Here is a 19,986-nt window from a genome sequence, read left to right on the forward strand (position 1 = left end):
TGCCAGCAAAATATAAACCCGAAAAGTAGATGCATCAACTTGAAATGCAAAGGCTGTGAGGAATTCAGGGAAGCACAGGTACAGAGGTAGTGGGATTCTTCCTAATCCAGGGTAGGCTTTAAGAGCCAGAGAAGTGGACCTTAGGAGGGAGCCCTTAACACAATGATGCTTGTAAAGCCAACCCTGCCCATTTCCCCACACAGGAACCTCCAGCAAAATCAATCTCATTCAAACATAAGTAACTGAAAAGGCAACTCATCTCTCAATACAAAAAAAAATAAGGAAAAAGCTGAAAACAAGCAGTACATCTTTCCAGTAGATGATGAAAGCTCACCAAAGAAATAGTGCCGCAAAGTAGATGAAAACAGCATGCTAAAAACTAAACTAAACTAAAACACTTAAGAACACAATGACAGTACCAAAAGAACAGAGGACTGGATGGCCCAAACCAGAGCGAGTGATAGCCAAATAGCAAAAGAATATGAAACAGGAAGTGACAGAACTCACAAAAGTAAAGAAAAATATAAATTTATTTAAGAAAGCAAGACTGAGACATTTATACAAGGAGCAAAAGGGAAAACAGACATCACAGAAATCATAGTAAAAAACATACAGAACAAGAAAAAGTGAAGAAAACTCAACACAGAAGTTGGGAAGGAGGAGGCTGTTACAAATTAAAGATTTAGAGGGCATATCAATCAAATGCAAAGTGAGGACTTTGTGTGGATCCTGATTTGAACAAACAAGACCCCTGAGAAAAAAATCAGGGAGAACTAAACTACATGTAGATAATACTGGATTATGACTATTAACTACTAATTCATATTAATATTAATTTTGCTAGATTGGGATAATGACCCATCTAGCAAAATTTCTTCATTTTTTAAATTTTTGTTCTTTAATTTTTTTAAATCTTTATCTCTTAGAGACACAGGCTAAAAAACTTAAGAATGAAATGATACATGAGATAGTTGTAAAATACTCCAAAAAAATAAGGAGGAAAGGAGAAATAGCTAAAACACAAAATAGCGAAATACTCATAATCACTTAAGTTGGGTAACAGAAATTCAATGATTCATACTTTTATATATGCCTGACCATCATAGTTACACAACTATACTTTTATATATATTTTCCGTCATAGTTAAATGAAAGAAAATTCATATGAAGAAACATATGCAAGAATAGTCAGGAAAATCCAGAAAATGACAAAATTCAGGAAACAAGCAAGGACAGGCAGGAAAATTCAAAAAACGAGAGATAATACCTATCAGACATTAAAACAGTCTAAAGTATAACTAAAATGATATGGAACTGGAGTATGAGCAGATAAACAAGTCAATGAAACAATAAAAGCAGAAATAGATCCCAATATATACCATGAATCTAATGTGTGATAAAGTCAGAATCTCAGATCAGTGAGGTAAACAAGGCTATTATAATAAATGGTGTGGGGACAACTGGCTAGCCATTTGGAAGAAGACTTTAAAACTGGATCCATACCTAGCACCACACATCAGGATAAATTCCAAGTGGATCAACAATCTAAATATATAACAAATTACAGATGTATTTATATTTTGCTATCGGTAATCCCATTTCTATTAAATTATTTAAGATATACCTGCTGCTATGTAAGGGACTGTGCTCCCCAAATTTCGTATTTTGAATCCCTAACTCCTAATGTGATGGTATTTGAACATGGGACCTTTGGAAACTAATGGGGTTTAGATGAGGTCATGGAGGTGGGGCCTCACAGGGCGTTAGTTCCCTTACAAGAAGAGACACCAGAGGGCTTGCTCTTGCTGTTCAACATATGAGGATACAGAGAAAAGGCCATCTGTAAATCTCACCAGAACATGACCATACTGGCACCCTGGCCTTGGATTTCCAGGCTCCAGAACTATCAGAAAATAAATTTCTGTTGTTTAAACCACCCAGTCTATGGTGTTCTTATGGCAGCCTAAGCTAAGACACCTGCTGAAGTACAAGATAACTTGTGTACATGAGTTTTTACTGTAGCATTGTTTATAATAGTGAATCTTGGAAACATTCAAGTATCTAGCAATAGGAGACAGCAATAAACTGTGGCTCACACAGTGAAGTACAATGCAGCTCTATGGATGGTCTCCCTATTGCTGAATTAAGATGAAGAGATCTCCAGGATACATTGTTACATGAGAAAAGAAGGTACACAACACTGTATATATTAATAGCATACCAGCACTTCAGTAAGAATGAGAAGTGAGAATGTGCAATGCGTGTGTGCTGTGTATGTATATATTTGCTTCTATTTCAAAGAAAGAAAAAAAAAACAAGAAATTAATGGAAATTAACTATGGGGCAGTGGGAATAATGGATGGAGAGAACAGGATAGAGGGAAAAAGAGGAACAGGAATTGAACTATATAACCTTATATATACCTATTTTCCCAATTTTGAAAAATTTCAAGCTCACAAAATAATTATCTAGGTTCAACAATTACCATTTTGCCACATTTGCTTTATCTATTTCTTTCCCATACAAACACATAATCACATACCTTTTTTTCTTTTATTGCAGGACTATCTTAAACTGAAGTTAGATGTGATGAGCCCTCATCCCTAAACACATCAGCAAGTATTCTATAAGGACAATCTCCTTAATACCTACAACCTGGTATCATAACTAAGATAACAATACTTGTACAAAATCAGATTTACAATCTTGCTAGGTCCCTCATTAATGAGTCAAATAAATCTTTGACATGTAGTCATTCTATGTGAGTCATGTTTTTATATCTGTGTATGTGTGTGTGTTTTTCTATATCTTTTTGAAAATTGTATTTCACCATCTTTGAAGATCCACCAAGATGACCAAGAAGATCCATCTTCTGGGGCCACATAAACTGCACTGTTCAAGAAGTGCAACTCATGAGCTGTATTAAGCTCAGGTACAATTTTTCTTGGCCCCAGAAGTGATTCCAAGCAGTAATTTTACCTTTGCTGCCATTTTATCTACTGTTTTGATTTTCCTGATTGTGACTTTATTTTCATTTCTGGTTTGCACAGGACCAATAAGTTATTTCTCTTTGCTAGTAGCCATAACTAGAAAGTTGGTTTAAGAGTGTGACCTCCTAAGATCTCTGTCAGCATCATGGGGGATTATTCTCTACTGAGTGACAAACTACAGCCAATATGGTTTATTGGTCAACTTCTTGTCTGTTCTGTTTGCCTTCTTGGGAGTGTAAATCAATTAAAAAATATTTCATGCCTACTGGAAAGAATAACTGCCCTTTGAAATATGGATCAGTGAGTGTGTTCTGTGTTAACTTTTTTTTTTTGAGAAAGTGTGTCACTATATTGTCCAGGCTGGCCTCAAACTACTAGCCTCAAACGATCCTCCCACCTCAACCTCCCAAGTAGCTGTACTACAGACAGGTGCCATCACACTCATCTTCTGTCTTAACTTTAACCTATAACTAAAGCTGTAAAACTAAAGCTGCAAAATCTACGTGTCTATAACTGAGGAAAAGTTTTTACCTCCCTCCCACTGTGTGAATTTGAAATAGTTTCCTTTTTCAGGGGTACTTAGAAATGAGATTAAATTTCAAAAGGAGTTCTTTCTCTGACTGATTTATAGAGACTAAATATGGGCTTATTTAAATCTAATAGTCCCAGAAACCAGAAAATAAAGAAACTAAACTTATAATTTAAATATGCTAGCCTTAAAAAAAGAATCCTTCCCACAAATTCCTTGTTCAGCATCATTTTTATATATGAATCTAAGTTACTGTAATCAAAGTGAAGCCCCAGACAAATCTGGGTTTGACTTTTTTTAAAAAAAGTCTTTCTCTGATTTGGTCACTGTGAGATGTTTTCCCACGAAAAGGCTAATTAATTAATCTGAACCTCCTAAACAACATTTCCATTGTTATGGTCTGAACGTGTCCCCCAAAGTTCATGTGTTCCCAATCCCAAAGTGTTGGGACGTGGGGGCATAATAAGAGGTGATGAGGTCAAGAGGACTCCACCCTCATGAATAGATTAATGTCATTATCATGGGAGAGGGCTAGTTATCAAGAGAGGGGCTTCATTAAGCAGTTCGGCTCCCTCTTGCTCTCTCTCACTCACTAGCACTCTCTTGCCCTTCTACATTTCACCACGGGTAACACAGCACAAAGACCCTCACCAGGTGGCAGCACCTTGATATTGGACTTCTCAGCCTTCAAAATTGTGACAAATTTCTGTTCTTTATCAATTACCCAGTCTGTGGTATTCTGCTATAACAGCACAAAATAAACCAAGACATCCATAGTATGTTCTAAAAATCAGTACATATTTAAACTTCCCTAACTCAAATGCCATAAGTCATCTTTCTATCCTCTGTCTACCAATACTCAAAACACAAACAACTCGTACAAACAGCTCTTGTTCCTGCTGGCAAGTTGCCTCAGGTGCCATAATGTCACAGCAAGTTTCTGATAACCCCAATGCCAACAGTATGAACACAACTGCATAGAAGGTACTCGGCTGTTCACAAGATATATATATATATATGCACACACATCTCTCCACTGTCCTCCTCAAGTTGTGGAAGTATATGCCCCAGTTTAGACAAAGACCAGGCCACAAGTTAAACACTACACATACTCCTGGAGCATGGCAATTAACTTAGAATTATTTTTACACTAAAATAAACATGAATAAAAAAGAGAACTGAATGCAAATTTTGCATGAATTTTTCAGATAAAATATGAGACCTCAAAAAAACATGCAGTAAAGTCTAAAGATAAAAACAATCTGGAGATGGCAATGAATTTAGAATTATTTTTACATTAAAATAAACATGGATAAAAAAGAGAATTGAATGCAAATTTTGCATCAATTTTTTAGATAAAATATGAGACCTCAAAAAAACATGCAGTAAAGTCTAAAGATAAAAACAATCACTTGTCACTGCTGATGGGGTGATGAATGGGAAAGGTTTTTATGGGCAAACTTGGAAATCTTACTAGGGAAAAAAAGAGAGACCCAAGTTAGTTACTTAAATATTTATTACCAAGAGACTCACTTGTAACCTTGCAATTTCCTCTCCAAATGTCTTGTGCTGTTTTGCCGGGATAGACTGATGGCACTCAGCACTGGCCTGCATGATACAGTGCTTGGCAGCCAAGACAGGGAACACCTCCTGGAAATAAAATACTGACCAGGAGAGAGTCCAACCACACAAACCACCACAGACAACATGGGATGCAGGAAGAAAGAGGAGAAGACGACAGAAATTACAATCACCCCATTCATGACTTAGAGATTAAGGTTAGTCATTAGGTGTAAACAGAGAAGACATGATTTTGTGTGGATTGAAATCTATGAATTAAATTTTTTTCTTCCAATTGAAGGGGTTTTTTTTAATTGTTAACTGAAGCCAATTTAGGCTTTTACAATTCTCTTTAATTGATCCGTGAAGTCAACATTTTGTTTACAAAAAGAAAGAAAAGCATGCATTATTAGAAAGAGAAGTAGAATGGACACTCACAGAGGAACACCAAGCACAGGGCTTTAGACGCTTTCTTATGAGCCCTTACCCAGCCTGCAGAGTTAACTAAACCATCATTACTCACATATACCAATGAAGTTGCTCTATAGATGACTGTTTCATCATGTTTTTAAAAAAAAGACAGTAAATTCTCACTTAAATTCATATCCTAAGAGGTTTCTTACTAAAGATGATTTTAGCCATATAAAAATGATTTACTATCATAGATACACTAATATTTCAGTATCACATACTCAAAAACATATCATAGACAAATGCACTAAGTATATGACCAATGATAATGATAAACTGTTATTTTGCCTATTTGTTTTGAAAATAATTCCAGGCAAAATTAATTTTAAAAGATCCAAAGACATAAAGCAGGAAAGCAATTATACTAGTAGTGGCTCTTCCAAAATGTCAAAATCTAACCTGTAACCTCACTGCTTTTAGGAAGTATATGATATTTAAAAAATCCAAGGAATTAGGCTAGACAATCACTATCTAAACAAAAAATGTAAGAGAATCAAAAACTGAATTACTACCTTGGGTGCTTTCCTGTCTCCCAGGGAATAATTTCCTACCTTCCTGGATCACTACTTGCAGACATTTCAGTTTTTAACTAGAATATGAAAACACCTTATGAGCTTTATTAGTAAAAAGGAAAAAATAAAAGACATCTAAATTTCAAACTACACTCATGCCAGTTCTCAGGGTAAGGCTGGAGCAACTTGGTTCTGAAAAAGGAGATTTTCAAGGAATACCAGCAATGCTGCAGAGGTAGCTTCCAAGTCTTTTGTAGGTGACTTTCTTCTCTCCATGACAGGACTGAACTAATGGCCCAACAGGATGTAACGGAACACTGTGCAGCTGAACGTGAGGTCTTTCAGAGGTAAAAAACATGAGAGGAAATCCCAAGTCTCTTTTTAAGAGGAAGGCTGTTAATACCCAAGAGTCCTGGGCAAATTTCTGTTAGGTTCTTGGTGTATCTTAAATCCCCAGGAATCGTCACATTAATTCCTTATTGATCATTTTCTGAGTAATAAGTACCGTTAATGCACTTATGTGCATTTTTACTTCACCCCCAAGTTGTCTGCAATTTTTTAATGTACAAAGATTCCTGAATATGACTTATAAATCAATAAATTCCCCTACCAAAAAAATCATGTAACAGATACCATATGATGAAACTAATTCCTTGAACATTTCTGAAGGAAGTAGTTGAAACATATATTTCACTCCATCTTTAAGTTTTCTTTATTAATCATTCCAAATTTACTAGTGATTTCCTTTGTCATTAACAAATGATCATCACTGAATAGTCTTTTCAATTGTCACTTCAGAAAGGTCCACATTAAGACATTATACTTCCTGTGATATGTAGTTTAAGATGGTTGCTTTTCCTTAGCTGTCCATTAGCAGCCCAATTTTTTATCCCTGTTGCCAAAACTGAATTCTAATCAAAGTATCAGATGAATTTGTTAAGTTTTCTTTTCCTTTTCTCTTTATGTCTGTTTTTGCACTTCAAGACTCATCTTTGAGAAAACAGGACAATAATTAAAACTGTGAATAATCAACATGCTCAAGTATACATGCTTGTACCAAATCACCAATGATTCAGAACTACACAATGCCTTGATTTGATAAAAGTATTGAAAACAGATGGTCAACATTTTCCAGAAAGAGTTCTAACTTGGAAAAACCAGTTTAGTAAAAGGTAAAGACAAAAGCATCCCTAAATATAAAAGAATTGTTCATGCATCTTAAATTAAAAAAAACTATTTCTACTATATACTTCAGATAACTCTATTAAAACTTCAAATTTCTTTATAAGTTTCAACTTGCTTCTTATACACAAAAAAGTCTAAATACTTCCACATGCAAAGTAAACAAGTGTTTATAAAAACAATAACTGACCTTGGGGAGAGTATCTTTGTATTGACACTGTTTGAAAGCATCACCAAAATAATCTGCAGCCTGATTAGCCAATTTAGCTACGATGGCATCTTTCATTTTATCTGGAATACAATATGAAGGTTGACCATTATAATTAAAATAAATATGAGCTAATCTGACATGTCTCAGTATAAACACTGAGATCACAAGTTTGTACACACATCTTAAAACATCTTTCTTGATGAAATCACATTTTCGCATAAAATTTAAAACAGACAAAATAGATTAGTGGTTGCCAGCAGTGGGGGAAAGGGGAATGAGGAGTCACTGCTAATGGGTACACAGCTTCTTTTTGGGATGATGGTAATGCTCTAAAATAAGATAGTGGTAATCAAAACTCTACAAATATACTAAAAATCTTATGTTGTATACTTAGAAAGGGTGAACTTTAGCGTATATAAATTCTATCTCACTATAAGCTGTTATTTTAAAAGAAAAAAGTATTCCAATTCCTATTTCTTCCACATGATAACTTAACCTCTTATTTTCAATTTCAGCCCATATTATATATTCAGCCCATATTTCAATCTCTCATGCTAACTTATATGCCTTATAAGAATTATTCTTCTTCCCTCATTCCCAGGGCCAGGGACTGTGCCTGGATCATTCCTTCTTGTCATTTAGGTCTACTTTAAAGAGGACCTCCTGAAAGAAAGCCTTCTTGACTAATGAATCTAAAATTAGCCCAGCTTCCCCTACATCCCTATCCCATCACCATACCACCAGCCACTATCATATAATTCTTTCTTATTTTTGATAGCAATTATTTCTGAAATGTTATAGCAATTATTTATGAGATTATCCTGTCTACTTAATTCTTGCTTATCATCTCTCCTGTCGTGAAAATGTAAGGTTGTTTTCTAACTCCGTTTACCCAGAAACTAGAACAGTGACTGGCACAGGGTAAGTACCCAATAAATATTTGTGAATAAATGTTTGACATGTTAAAAACATACATAAATACTATTCCAGAATGGAGTGTTTAAAGACAATTACCAAAGATCCATTTCATGACTTCAAACACAGCCTACATTCTTAAATGTGCATTTGTGCTACAAATTCAGAAAAGGATAGCTGAAAATTTTCCATAATCCATGTATCAAGTTCAAGAAGGAAAGCTCGACATTGCACATATTATAGTCTAACCACTTTCTTAATTTAAAAGCCTTATCACTTCTTTTCACATGCAACGAAAAGAAAAATTGGAGTTACCTCTTGTGGCTTTAAAAAAAAAGTAGTTCTTGAGCCTGTGCCAGCATAATAAGACTGAGGGTCCCAACAGTATCTGGAGATATGTCCACGGTAGGCTCTCGATTTAAGGCAGATAAAACTGTCTCTTTAATATGTAAAAAGGCACCATTAGCAAACTAAGGGGGGAAAAAGAATTTATTTAAAATCTATAGGAACTCAGCAAGACTTAATTTCCTACTGTTACACATAAAAGGCATTTCAAATGTTAACTCAGTGAACAGTTAATACATTTAAATTTTTGTATTATGAAAAACCAATCTAAAACATCTGACCTACAGACAATAAGGTTATCTTTCTAAAACTCTATAGCGTAACAAGAGATTTAACAAAGATTAAAAGTAAATTACAAGGAAAAACAAAGTAAACTAATGGAACAATCTGATTAAGCTATTTTTAGACACACTTCCTCAAAATTAACATGAGAATAGAGGCAGGGATAAACATTAAAATATTTTTAGTACTGCAATGCTCTTGCTTTGGTCCCAAACAAATTCATCTTTCAAATATAATTAAACATGCCATAGTAGTTTAGTAGTTAGGGGACACCCCAAATAGTACATACACCTGGTCCTCTGAGGAACAGCATTACTACCTATTGCTAGTGATTTCTGTCTGGCCTTCAGAGCTCGCTAGTGAAATGTTCCCCATCAGATTTTTCATCTCAACTATATTTTGTTAATACTAAAATAACTTTGCTTTTATGAAACAAATTATACTAAGAAAAAGAAATAAATCAGTCTGAGATCTAAAGGTGTCATGAGTTGGCAGGGTGCAGTGGCTCACGCCTGTAATCCCAGCACTTTGGGAGGCTGAGGTGGGTGGATCACCTGAGGTCAGGAGTTGAAGACCAGCCTGGCCAACATGATGAAACCCCATCTCTACTAAAAATACAAAAACTAGCTGGGCGTGGTGGCACACACTTGTAATCCTAGCTGCTTGGGAGGCTGAGGCAGGAGAATCGCTTGAACCCAGGAGGCAGAGGTTGCAGTGAGCCAAGATCACGCCATTGTACTCCTGCCTGGGCAACAGAGCAAGACTCCATCTCAAAAAAGAAAAAAAAAGGTGTCATGAGTTAGATAAATAGACAACACAGAGAAAACTCAAAGTCAAATGTATTAAAATGAACAGCATGTTTCTGCAGTCATTAAGTATTATAAGACCAGAGTATCTGCTAGGAATGAACAACTGAACTTGTTTAGTAAACTAGTGGATCAAAGTCTGAGTCTCTCATTTACAGATAAGGAACTGGAGGTACTAGAGAGGTTAAAGAACTTGCCCAACAACACAAAGCTTCTGGGTGGCAAGCAGCCTAGACAAGGACCTAGGTCTAATACCACCAGTTATCGTTCCATGATACCAGGTGCCCTGCTGTGAACCCTCACAGAATGCAATGCTTCTTTCATAATTCAGAATGACTTTTCTAAAATCTCATATGCCAATTAACTGAGTTACAGTTAACCAAAAGCTAAATAACATTTTACTTCGTTTTCACTACTCTATTTTATTTTATTTATTTTGAGACAGAGTCTTGCTCGTCACCCAGACTAGAGTGCAATGGCACAATCTCAGCTCACTGCAACCTCCGCCTCCTGGGTTCAAGCGATTCTCCTGCCTCAGCCTCCCAAGTAGCTCAGACTACAGGTGCCCACCACCACACACAGCTAATTTTTCTATTTTTAATACAGACAGGGTTTCACCATATTGGCCAGGCTGGTCTGGAACTCCTGACCTCGTGATCCACACACCACGGCCTCCCAAAGTGCTGGGATTACAGGCCTCAGCCACCACACCCGGCTTGTTTTCACATTTTAAAATATTTGCCATGTATAGCCTCAAAAAGAAATAGCGTATGCATTATGTTTGTCATCTATGCCCATTCAAAACTGTAAGGCAAGCCACAATTTGGAGCATGTTATTTGCTTAAGGTATATTTTCCTTTTACTTTCTCAGAATAGCATCACTCACCTCTCCCCTAACATAAACAACAGGAAAAAGCAGACTGCCTCTGAGACAAGCAAATTTCATGAGAGGTTTGGGGGTGAAACAGTGGAAGGACATTTGGAATTACATGAAATTTGGAATCAGAACTACTGAAACCCAAATGGACTGCTTTATGAAGACTTCTGACCTTTAATCTCCTCGTATGTAAAATGGGAATGACATTATCATTATATGACATACATCACAAGGTTTATCTGAGAGTCAAATAATGTACATGAAAACACTTTGTAAATTAGAAAGAAATATAAAATGACAACATGATTATATATATTACTTATCACTAATCATTTACTGCTCTTTTAACCAAAAAAAAAAAAAACTGAATAAATAATAAACAACTGCTGGCAGGGTGTGGTGGCTCACGCCTGTAATCCCAGCACTTTGGGAGGTCGAGGCGGGTTGATCACGAGGTCAGGAGATCAAGACCATCGTGGCTAACACGGTGAAACCCTAACTCTACTAAAAATACAAAAAAAATTAGCCGGGTGAGGTGGTGGATGCCTGTAGTCCTAGCTACTCAGGAGGCTGAGGCAGGAAAATGGTGTGAACCCGGAAGGCAGAGCTTGCAGTGAGCCGAGATTGAGATACTGCACTCAAGCCTGGGTGACAGAGCAACACTCTGTCTCAAAATAAATAAATAAATGAAATAAAAAAAACTGCCACAAGATAACATGCCATATTAGTAAATGATTAGTACGTAAAATAGATTAGGCAACTTACGAACATTATGTGTCGGACCACATTTAAATATGACCTCTCCACAAGTCTCAAAGTTAAAATTTTATTTTCTTGCCAATTTCTTGTCTTTATTTTTGTAACATCAGTGAAATTTCAAGTGTGTCTCACTCTAAGAAAACATATGAAAATAATGTACAAATTTTTTTAATTAGGTCATTTATTTAAAATGGATTTACCCTAAATGCCAGAGACAAAATCTCAGACATTTCATAATTTCTTCAACCAACAATTATTGAGCCTCTATTATGTGCCAGGCACTGTGCTAGGTGCTGCGTATAAAACAATGAGGAATAACAGACCTGGTCTATAGACAGTTTATCTAAGGGCTTCAACAGTAAGAATCAATTCATTTTAAAAGTGCATTCATTTAAAAAAACATCTGTTGCATAGAAGTATCTATAAACCTAAATGCAAATTATTTTCCACTTAATCCAATTTAGTGTCGATCATTATTGTAGTAACTACTTTTCCGCATACCTGGTAATGCTTAGCAGCGATTTTCAATCCTTCATCATTATCCAGGTTCTGTTCTGCTGCAATTTGGCTACTCAGGCTGCACAATTGAACAACACACAGCTCTTTCCATATCCTAAGCTTGCAAGAGCTGTAAAAAATTGAGAAGGAAAAATTTATCAGATTATTTTTTCAAAAGAAAACAAATGTTTCAAAGAGAAATACTATGACCTGTATCATCTTACTGACTCTCACAAAAACAAGTTTCCAGACCTGTTTTCTTGCTGTCATATGCTCCCATATTTCAAGCTGCCCTTACAGGCGTTTATTTCCACAACAATATTCCCATCACCTAAAATGCTAAAGAACAGTAAGTTATTCTCTCTCCTTCCCTTTACTTCCACATTTCTATTACAATCAAATTCAAATGTAAAAGTCATTTTCATGTCATTTCTCTCGGTTTCTGAAATTTGAATAAATTATTTCCATTTTTCCATCACCTCTCAAAATCACATTGTCCCACCACAATCGAACCAGTTCCTCATTACCCCAACTCTAAGTCAATGCAATTACCTCCTTGCTGGCCTTATGCTTTACTCCCTCATGCAAATACATTTCTCAAAAAGGGCTAGCAGATAAGCTGGGCTAAAACCCGACTCTGATAAAAAAAAAAAAAATCTACACACCTCACATTCACTTAGGATAGCTCCTATTAAAAAACAAACAGAAAATAAGCATTGAGGAAGATATAGACAAACTGGAACCTTCCTGTACTGTTGGCAGGAATGCAAACTCGTGGTTGGGCATGGTGGCTCACTCCTGTAATCTCAGCACTTTAGTAGGCTGAGGCAGGAGATTCTCTTGAAGCCAAGAGTTTGAGGTCAGCCTGAGCAACACAGCAAGACCCCATCTCTACAAAAAAAAAAAATTGTTTTTAAACAGCCAGGTAACGGTAGTGCATGTCTATAGTCCTAGCTACTCAGAGGCAGGAGGACCACCAGAGCCCAGGAGTTCAAGGCTGCAGTGAGCTATGATCATGCCACTATACTCCAGCATGAGTGACAGAGAGAGACCCTATCTCAAAATAAAAAATTAAAATTAAAAAAAGTGCAACTGCTGTGGAAAACAATATGGCGGGTCCTCAAAATATTAAAAATAGAATTGCTATTTTATCCAGCAATTCCACTTTTGGGTATACACCCCCCAAAAAATGAAAGCAGAGTCTCAAAGACATATATATGTATGCCCATGTTCATAGCAGCATTATTCACAAAGCCAAACATGAAAGCAACCCAAATGTCTGTGATCTGATGAATATATAAACAAAATGTGGTATATACATACAATGGAATATTAGTGAGCCTTAAACAAGAAGGAAATCATATGCTATAACACGGATGAATCTTGAGGACATTAAGCTAAATGAAATAAGTCACAAAAAGACAAATATTGTGTGATTCCACTTATATGAGTTACCTAGAGTAATCAAATTCATAGAGACAGAAATCAGAATGATGGTTATCAGGGATGGTGGTAGGGGGAGGGGGATTGTTATTCAATTAGTACATTAATTCAGATTAGCTAGATGAAAAAGTTCTGGAGATGTATTTTACAACAATGTGAAATACACCCAACACTAGTGAACTGTACACTTAAAAATGATTAAGATAATAAATATTATGTTGTGAAATTTTTTTTAAATGCAGTCTATGACTCCACTTGTATGAGGTACCTACAGTTAAATTCAGAGACTGAAAGAATGCTAGTTGCCAAGGGTTGAGGGGGGAGGGAAGAATGGGACATTATAATTGTTTTTTTTTTTCTTTTGAGACAGGGTCTCAGTCTGTCGTCACCAAGGCTGGAGTGCACTAGTGCAATCACACTCCTTGCAGCCTCTACCTCTTGGGCTCAATGAATCCTCCTACCTCCACCTCCTGAGTAGCTGGGACTACAGGCACAGGCCACCACACCCAGCTAATTTTGGTATCTTTTGTAGAGACAGGGACTCACTATGTTGCCTAGGCTGGTTTTTAACTCGTTGGTTCCAGCAATCCTCCCACTTCAGCCTCCCAAAATGCTGGGATTACTGGCATGAGCCACCGCCCGAGTCTGTGAAGTTATCATTTACTGGGCAGAGCTTCAGTTTCATAAGGTGAAAAAGAGTTTTCCAGACGATGTTTGCACAATAATGTAAATGTACCTAATACCACTGAAGTGTACACTTAAAATGGTTACGAAAGCATATTGTGTATATTGTACCACAATTGAAAAATAACTTTTAACAAAGAATCTACAACAGGTCCCTATTACTTACAGAATTCAATCACTTTGGAATTCAAGATCTTGCATCATGTGCAAGGCATTGACCACCGGGCAAAATAAGACTCCTTACAAAACACACTCAACAAACCAATCTAGGAGAACCAGAACAACACTATATTTGTATGTTTGTGCCAAAGAGTGGTACCATAAAGTAAAGTCCTCCTTCCTACAGTACTTAGGTGGCCTCCTGTGTAATAAAGGCCAGTATTCAACTTGCTTCCAAACCAATTCTAGCCTCCTCATTCTGAACTAAAGCAGATATAAACACAGGTGACTCTAAACTACTTTATTAAGGCCAAGGATCACCCGAGGTCGCGAGCACCAGCTCAGCCTGACCAGCATGCAGAATCCCCGTCTCTACTAAAAAAAAAAACAGCCGGGGATGGTGGCTCCTGCCTATAATCCTAGCCACTCGGGAGGCTGAGGCAGGAGAACCACCCACACCCGGGAAGCGTAGGCCACAGCGAGCCGAGACAGCGCCATTGCACTCCACCCTGGGCAACAAGAGCAAAACTCCACTCAAAAAGAAAAAGAAAAGGGACAAGCTTTCACCATGTTGCCCAGGACAGTGTGGTACTCATAGGCTCAAGCGATCATCTGCACTCAGCCGTCCAAAGTCCTGGGACTACAAGTGTGAGCCAACAAGCCAGACCGATCTATTCCCTTCTAGTTAATAAACTGGGCCGGGCGCAGTGGCTCACACCTGCAATCCCAGCACCACAGGAGGCCGAGGTGGGTGGATCACCCGAGGTCTGGAGATCGACACCAGCCTCACCAACATGGAGAAAACCCGTCTGTACCACAAAAAAAAAAAAAAAAAGCCGGGCATGGTGGCTCACGCCTGCAATCCCAGTCACTCGGGAGGCTGAGGCAGGAGAACCACCCAAACCCGGAGGCGGAGGCCACAGCTAGCCGAGACAGCGCCACTGCACTCCAGCCTGAACAACAAGAGGAAAGTTCAGCCTCAAATAAAATCAATAAATAAAATAAAAAGACAGACCGGTTTCACCATGTTGCCCAGGCCGGTCTGGAACTCCTAGGATCAAGCGATCGGCCGCGCTCGGCTGTCTGAAGTCCAGAGCCACGCCAGGCCGATCTATTCCTTTCTGCTTAACAAATTGGGCCGGGTGCAGTGGGTCACACCTGCAATCCCAGCACCCCGGAGGCTAAGGAGGGCGGATCACCCGAGGTCTGGACCTACAGGCCAGCATGACCAACATGCAGAAACCCCGTCTCTACCAAAAAAAAAAAAAAAAAAGGCGAGCGTGGTGGCACCTGCCTGTGATCCCACCCACTCGGGAGGCTGAGGCAGGAGAACCACCCAAACCCGTGAGGCGGAGGCCACTGCGAGCGGAGACCGCACCACTGCACACCAACCTGGGCGACAAGAGCAAAACTCCACTCAAAAAGAAAAAAAAAAAGGACCAGATTTCACCATGTTGCCCAGGCCAGTCTGGGAATCATAGGCTCCAGCGATCATCTGCACTTGGCCGTCCAAATCCTGGGAATACAAGCGTGAGCCACCATGCCAGGCCGATCTATTCCCTTCTGATCAATAAATTGAGCTGGGCTGCAGTGGCTCACACCTGCAATCCCAGCACCCCGGGAGGCACAAGCAGGCGTATCACCTGAGGACGGGAGCTCCTGGCCAGCCCGACCAACATGGAGAAACCCTGTATCTACCAAAAGAAAAAAAGAAAAAAAAAGCTGGGCATGGTGACTCCTGCCTGTAACCCCAGCCACTCGGGAGGCTGAGGCAGGAGAACCACCCAAATCAGGGAGGCGGAGGCCACGGCGAGCCGAGACCCCGCCACTGCACTCCACCCTGAGCAACAAGAGCGAAATTCCGCCTCAAATAAAATAAGTAAATAAAATAAAAAGAGAGACCGGTTTCACCATGTTGCCCAGGCCGGTCTGGAACTCCTAGGCTCAAGTGATAGGCTATGCTCGGCCGTCCGCAGTCCAGAGCCACGCCAGGCCTATCTATTGCTTTCTGCTTAAGAAATTGGGCCAGGCGCAGTGGCTCACACCTGCATCCCCAGCACCCCGGGAGGACAAGGCGGGCAGACCACCCGAGGTGGGGAGCTCCAGGCCAGGCTGACCAACATGCAGAAACCCCGTCTCTACCAAAAAAAAAAAAAAAAGCCAGGCATGGTGGCTCACGCCTGCAATCCCAGTCACTCGGGAGGCTGAGGCAGGAGAACCACCAAAACCCGGGAGGCGGAGGCCACGGCGAGCCGAGACCGCACCACTGCACTCCAGCCTGGGCAACAGGAGGGACATTCCGCCTCAAATAAAATAAATAAATAAAATAAAAAGACCGGTTTCACCATGTTGCCCAGGCCAGTCTGGAACTCCTAGGCTCAAGCGATCGGCCGCACTCGGCCGTCCGAAGACCGGAGCCACGCCAGGCCGATCTATTACTTTCTGCTTAATTAATTGGGCTGGGCACAGTGGCTCACCCTTCCCAGCACCCCGGGAGGCCAAGGCAGGTGGATCACCCGAGGTCGCGAGCACCAGTTCAGCCTGACCAACATGCAGAATCCCCGTCTCTACCAAAAAAAAAAAAAAAAGCCGGGGATGGTGGTGCCTGCCTATAATCCCAGCCACTCGGGAGGCTGAAGCAGGTGAACCACCCAAACCCGGGAAGCGTAGGCCACAGCGAGCCGAGACAGCGCCATTGCACTCCACCCTGGGCAACAAGAGCAAAACTCCACTCAAAAAGAAAAAGAAAAGGGACAAGCTTTCACCATGTTGCCCAGGACAGTGTGGAACTCACAGGCTCAAGCGATCATCTGCACTCGGCCGTCCAAAGTCCTGGGACTACAAGCGTGAGCCAACAAGCCAGACCGATCTATTCCCTTCTGATTAATAAATTGAGCCGGGCACAGTGGCTCACACCTGCAATACCAGCACCCCAAGAGCACAAGGCGGGAGAATCACACGAGGTCGGGAGTTACAGGCCAGCCTGAGCAACATGCAGAAACCCCGTCTCTACCAAAAAAAAAAAAAAAAAAAAAAAAAAAAAAAAAAAATGCCGGGCATGGTGGCCCCTGCCTATAATCGCAGCCACTCAGGAGACTGAGGCAGGAGAACCACCCAAACCTGGGAGGCGGAGGCCACAGCGAGCCGAGACAGCACCATTGCACTCCACCCTGGGCAACAAGAGCAAAACTCCACTCAAAAAGACAAAAAAAAAAAGGGACCAGATTTCACCATGTTGCCCAGGCCAGTCTGGAACTCCTAGGCTCAAGCGATCATCTGCACTCGGCCGTCCAAAGTCCTGGGACTACAAGCATGAGCCACCACCCAGGCCGATCTATTCCCTTCTGATTCATAAATTGAGCCGGGCACTGTGGCTCACACCTGCAATCCCAGCACCCCAGGAGGACAAGGCGGGCGGATCACCTGAGGTCTGGAGCTACAGGCCAGCCTGACCAACATGCAGAAACCCCATCTCTACCAAAAAAAAAAGCCGGGGATGGTGGCTCCTGCCTATAATCGCAGCCACTCCGGAGGCTGAGGCAGGAGAACCACCCAAACCCAGGAGGCAGAGGTGGCCACGGCCAGCTGAGACCACGCCACTGCACTCCACCCTGGGCAACAAGAGCAAAACTCCACTCAAAAACAAACAAAAAAAAGGGACCAGGTTTCACCATGTTGCCCAGGCCAGTCTGGTAATCATAGGCTCAAGCGATCATCTGCACCGGCCGTCCAGAGTCCTGGGACTACAAGCATGAGCCACCACGCCAGGCCTATCTATTCCCTTCTGGTTAATAAACTGGGCCCAGCGCAGTGGCTCACACCTGCAATCCCAGCTCCCCGGGAGGCCGAGGCGGGTGGATCACCCGAGGTCCGGAGATTGAGACCAGCCTCACCAACATGGAGAACCCCGTCCGTACCAAAAAAAAAAAAAAAAAAGCCGGGCATGGTGGCTGACGCCTGTAATCCCAGTCACTCGGGAGGCTGAGGCGGGAGAACCACCCAAACCAGGGAGGCAGAGGCCACGGCAAGCCGAGACTGCACCACTGCACTCCAGCGTGGGCAACAAGAGCGAAATTCTGCCTCAAATAAAATAAATAAATAAAAAGAGAGACCAGTTTCTCCTTGTTGCGCAGGCCAGTCTGGAACTCCTAGGCTCAAGCGATCGGCCGCGCTCAGCCGTCCGAGGTCTGGAGCCACGCAGGCCGACCGATTCCTTTCTGCTTAATAAATTGGGCCGGGCGCAGTGGCTCACACCTGCAAACCCAGCACCCCGGGAGGCCAAGGCGGGCAGATCTCGACGTCGGGAGCTCCAGGCCAGCCTAACCAACATGCAGAAACCCCGTCTCTACCAAAAAAAAAAAAAAAAAGGCCGGGCATGGTGGCTCCTGACTCTAATCTCAGCCACTCAGGAGGCTGAGGCAGGAGAACCACCCAAACCCAGGAGGCGGAGGCCACGGCGAGCCTAGACCGCGCCACTGCACTCCACCCTGGGCAACAAGAGCAAAACTCCACTCAAAAAGACAAAAAAAAGGGACCAGGTTTCACCATGTTGCCCAGGCCAGTCTGGAACTCATAGGCTCAACCGATCATCTGCACTCGGCCGTCCAAAGTCCTGGGACTACAAGCGTGAGCCACCACACCAGGCCGATCTATTCCCTTCTGGTTCATAAATTGAGCCGGGCGCGGTGGCTCACACCTGCAATCCCAGCACCGCGGGAGGCCGAGGTGGGTGGATCACCCGAGGTCCGGAGTTTGAGACCAGCCTCGCCAACATGGAGAAACCCCTTCTCTACCAAAGAAGGAAAAAAAAAAAAAAAAAAGCCGGGCATGGTGGCTCACGCCTGCAATCCCTGTCACTCGGGAGGCTGAGGCAGGAGAACCACCCAAACCCGGAGGCGGAGGCCACGGGGAGCCGAGACCGCAGCACTGCACTCCAGCCTGGGCAACAAGAGGGACATTCCGCCTCAAATAAAATAAATAAATAAAATAAAAAGAGAGACCGGGTTTCTCCATGTTGCCCAGGCTGGTCTGGAACTCCTACGCTCAAGCGATCGGCCGCACTCCGCCGTCTGAAGTCTAGGGCCACGCCAGGCCGATCAATTCCTTTCTGCTTAATAAATTGGGCGGGGCGCAGTGGCTCACACCTGCAAACCCAGCACCCCAGGAGGCCAAGGCAGGCAGATCACCCGAGTTCGGGAGCTCCAGGCCAGCCTGACCAACATGCAGAAACCCTGTCTCTACCAAAAAAAAAAAAAAAAAAAAAAAAAAAGCCGGGCATGGGGGTTCACATCTGCAATTCCAGCCACTCGGGAGGCTGAGGCAGGAGAACCACCCAAACCCGGGAGGCGGAGGCAGCAGGGAGCCGAGACCGCGCCACTGCATTCCAGCCTAGGCAACAGGAGCGAAATTCCGCCTCTAAATAAATAAATAAATAAATAAAAAGAGAGACCGGGTTTCACCATGTTGCCCAGGCTGGCCTGGAACTCCTAGGCTCCAGTGATCCACCGCACTCGGCCGTCCAAAGTCCTGGGATCACAAGCGTGAGCCACCAAGCCAGGCCGATCTGTTCCTTTCTGAATAATAAATTGGGCCCTGCGCAGTGGCTCAGGCCTGCAATCCTAGCACCCCGGGAGGCCAAGGAGGGCGGATCACCTGAGGTCGGGAGTTTGAGACCAGCCTGACCAACATGGAAAAACCCCGTCTCTACCAAAAAAAAGAACAAAAACAACAACAACAACAACAGAAAAGAGCATTTCTATAGCT

General features: G+C 41.6%; 1 pseudogene; it reads right to left on the minus strand.

Moving 5' to 3' along the window:
- Positions 1 to 19,986, minus strand: part of LOC129026591 (programmed cell death 6-interacting protein-like) — a 95,758-nt pseudogene that overhangs the window by 17,786 nt on the left and 57,986 nt on the right.

The sequence above is a fragment of the Pongo pygmaeus genome, chromosome 16 (genome assembly GCF_028885625.2).
Source record: "Pongo pygmaeus isolate AG05252 chromosome 16, NHGRI_mPonPyg2-v2.0_pri, whole genome shotgun sequence".
In the NCBI taxonomy this organism is placed as follows: Eukaryota; Metazoa; Chordata; class Mammalia; order Primates; family Hominidae; genus Pongo; species Pongo pygmaeus.